The following is a 4471-nucleotide window of genomic DNA, read 5'->3' as shown; positions in this document are numbered from 1 at the left end:
AAGAGCGAGATACGACTAGAACCCCCGTCTAGCGTCTTACATTCTTCTCGGGATTTCCCATACCCCTACTTTGGCTTACCGGCGTAAATGCACTGCCTTTATGGCCTCTCGTGCTTTTGGCTCTCTGTGCTTTGACCCAGCACTGCCTATTTACGGCCCTATGTGTCCTTGTCCCTCGGTGCTTGACCCAGCACTGCCCTTTACGGGTTCACATGCCTGTTAAGAATGCGTTTTTGTCCCCCCCCTGGACTGTGCACACCTAGAAACAAATTTTTACGTCTCTCTCTAAGACCTATAGGTGTGCACCTGTTCCCTCTGTAACTGTACACATCTCTAAATATCTTATATCAAGACCTACCGATGTGTACTTGTACCCCTTATACTCACAAGGTTACTTATTTACAGGTATATTGTGACACCAATTTACCTTACTCCACCCTGGAGCTGGTGTCTACCCCCTCACGTCTGAGTGAGTCTATCGTTCCTCCTTCTCTCGACCCCCTCCACTTACAGACAGTCCCTAACCAATAATATTAAATCTAAAATCTTTCCTACCTTGGTTTGATGATTGATCAGGGATGTCACCAAAGAACTATTGCCCGTCGATCCTCCACCATTAACTGTAGGGGAATTTACAGTTAAAACCCAAGGACCAGATATGTCGCAATGAAGACCAGGAGTCAGAGATGAGTTCAATTAAAAATAATAGTTTTACTTGAAGAAAATAGTTTGCAATTTCATCAGCAGAAGTCAGCTTCAACACTCTCGAAGGAGTTCGCAGGCCGCCCCCAGTACAATACAAAATCAACCACAGTTATACCCTGACAGAGGATACTAATTGCGTCAATACATAAATCAACAAAATTCTGATTGGTTCCAAAACCTAGATAAAACTCTCCAAAGACGTAGATCTGATATGCTGGACACTGGCAGTTGATTGTTTGTCCTGGGACTGTCTGAGCTTCTCCCTGTACAGACAGATACTAACACACATACACAGAGAACTTATCTAAAATTCAGGATTTCTAGCACTGGCGAGTGTCTTATCATTACGGTTGGATACACACACATAATATGTGGACATTAATCTTGAGGAAAAGAAATACAGCACACATAAGGTTACACATTTCACTCTTGCTATAACTTGATTAATAGTCAAACAAGAAATCATGTAATAAAATAATTAATATCAGTATGAAGGATATGGCAAATCGGCATCCACTCCTTCAGTCCCCCGTTTTAGATCAATGTGGGGTCTAATACCCCACATCTGGTCTAATAAATGAGGTCAGGTGTAGTTGTGATGCATGCTAAGAATGCAGGCTGTTTGTCAACTTAAGCAGGTGCATATACTTAAGATCTCTGGTACTGGCTGACATTTCTATTAATAAACACATTATTTTGTACAAAATACTTCCCATATACATTCTTACTTCCCATATACATTCATCTACTTACTTAATCCCACAATATCTGCACTTGCACTAGTCTTTCTTCACATAATGTCTTTTCCAGTGAATCATTCTGTGTGTCCCTCTACCTGGAAAAGTGTCCTCCATCCATATATACTTTCATCAACATACCTTTGTACATACCTCTCTTCCTACTACAGCTACTTCACATTCACCCTCTAAAACAAAACATTTATCCAACAGCCTTAAAACTAAATTTGCATATTCATTAACCAGATTTAACAAATCATTAAAGAAAACTGCATACACTATAATAAATTCATTTTTTTTTTTTTCAACCCTTAAGAAGGATATTTGCCTTATTTGTTTTCTTTTAACATGTCTTATACAACTATGATGAATTTTAGTTAATTTGGTCATATCTTAAAATAACTCATTACAATAAACGTATATATATATTATTCTCTGGAAACCGGGCTAAATGAATAACCATCGTTATTGCATTCCTGACATATGTCAGACCCTCAGTCACCTCACAGATACCAAATACAGTCATTGCTTATAACCTAAATCCCAGTAAAGATACCCTTATTTTATGAAAATTTATCATTTTCCCGATCAATGATACAATTATAGAGATTGAATATCCATTTTACCCTTTCACTCCAAACTTGGTGTTAAAAACACAAAAATAAACAAACCAAAAATTAGTAAGATCAATATTGAGCCATCTTTAAAATAAAAATAAAAATAATCATAATCATTATTTCCTCGAAAACCTAGAGCAGTCCCTAGTTTATTGCTTAATAGCCCTTTTATTAAGTTTTACTTTCACCACGAATCCAGTTGCAGTCATCATAGTTCACATGCTGTTTAAACATACATGAACCATTAACCTAAACTTGTCATTGTTCACAACATTTGATCAAAATTACATTTTAACTATGGAAGTGTCTAACTTTTAAAATACAACTAACCTTTCCACTTATTGTCATGCATGTATTTTTATACCATGACATTACTGTTAACCATACTCATTGCCTTATTATGACCCTTTTTTTTTATGCAAATCTTGTCAATTATCACACCATATTACTGTACTCAGACTATATTAACGACACATTCAGAGGCAAATCCTCAATACTTCGTATAAAGTCAATTTAGTTCTCACTGTTTTGTCAGTTAGAAATGCTTACAGGTCAGCTACGTGACCAATGTATTAAAAACCCTTGTTCATGTTTATCATTTGGCAGTGATATTTATTTACTCAAAATTATTATAAACTGAAAAAGAGCAGATTTCCCAATACTATTACTAAATGAACAATACTATTACTTAGTTCTAAACGGCCAAATATTTATTAAAGAGACATCCTCAGTTTCTGTAAATCTGTATTGAAACAGTATACATTATCAAAAAGCCCTGTCAGTGTTCACAAAATTAATTTGATTTGATTTGACCAGGTGTACATAAGCAGCTCCATAGAGCCTATTACAATTGTTTTGTTCAAACTAAATTTATTATTATTATTATTTTTTTTTGCTGTGCTATTTCAATTAATTCAAACCTCTTGTTATGGTATTCCTCCATTAAGGGGCTATCCCAGGAGATCCACACGTTTTTGTTCAACTTATCTCTGTTCTACATAAACCACTACATAAAGCTTTTGCACTATATTACACAAGCAGGATTCACTCCTTTGTTTTCCCACCAGGCTTCTTTATGTGAGGGTGCTCTCTGGATAATTTGGTTAGTGACGCAGCCAATCTGTCACTGTTTTTCTGCCGTCAAGTCTAAAATATTTACCTTTACCATTCAAACAAAAAAGTGTTAACTTGTTAAAATTTAGACCCTCATTTAAATTTAGGCATGGATTTTAAACCCATTTTGGACGGCAAACTTAAATTTCACAAATCCAATCATATAAACACTCTTTAACATATTAATCCAGAGAGTGATTTAAATCAGTATTATAAAAGACAAAACAAGTCATTATTACCAGTAGCAGACAGAGCTGAATAACCAATCCACTTAAAGCTTGTCCCATGTTTGGCATTGTCTTTTCATTAGTTTCACTCAGAATTATCGACTTCTGTAAAGTAATTTCACTTAACACATCTGTAATGATAAAACACTCATTCCAGAGGTTAGTGACTCAATTGAAACAAAACAGGAACAGAATTGTCCCCCAATAATATATATATAGCCATCCTCATGCATGCACATACTTAACACATTTATATTTTAACAGCTCATATTTAAGGTTTTCCTTTTGGTATTAAATCGGAAGGATTTAAACTCCAACATTGTCTGTGCATTTTACCTAGTTTGAACCTAATCTCTTATCTAATCTCAAAGTTTGCCTGTTCATTAATGATTTTTATTTTGAGAAAAATCAGCCGGGTTGTTTTGGTCTTAAAATTATTGCTCTGTTTTGGTTACTCTTTCTTAGCAGGCCAATAATAGAAGAAGAGCACCATCCCTGCCTCCACTCAAGCACTCTCTCTCTCTCTCTCTTACTGTGCAAAATATTATTTATTTATTTATTTTGACAATTTTTGCCAAACTTTAACTTAGACTATAATATAAAATTCATTACAACATATAACCCTAAATTATTCAAATAAGTTAAAAATGTCAAAGTTTCTAGATCTAAAATCTCAGTTTAAACTGTTTAAAATACATAATGCTAGGAACATTTCTTTAAAATTATTTTTACCTTACATGCTTAATTCCCTTAACCTTTGTTATCTAAACCATCTCTTGATTAAGCAGAAGCAGTCTTCATTTTTAGCCACCACCATATCTTGTAATCATCTTGTGTCATGCCTAATGACCTGCATGAGTAAAGACTATGATATAGACATATTAGTTCAATATCATTTTAGCCTCATAAGAAATTTTTGTCTCAAAATAATGGCTGTCATCACATGGTCTCAGATGGTTCTTGAAAGCCCATTGCCATTAACTTTTTATAAATAAGCTCCTTGTCCTCAGGGTGTGATCCACTGGCATAGTTGCATCAAGTTGTGGACTCTTGTCACAACAATCAGTCAAGG

The sequence above is a fragment of the Carassius auratus genome, chromosome 7 (assembly GCF_003368295.1).
Source record: "Carassius auratus strain Wakin chromosome 7, ASM336829v1, whole genome shotgun sequence".
NCBI classification, from domain to species: Eukaryota; Metazoa; Chordata; class Actinopteri; order Cypriniformes; family Cyprinidae; genus Carassius; species Carassius auratus.
This window is presented reverse-complemented; position numbering follows the sequence as displayed.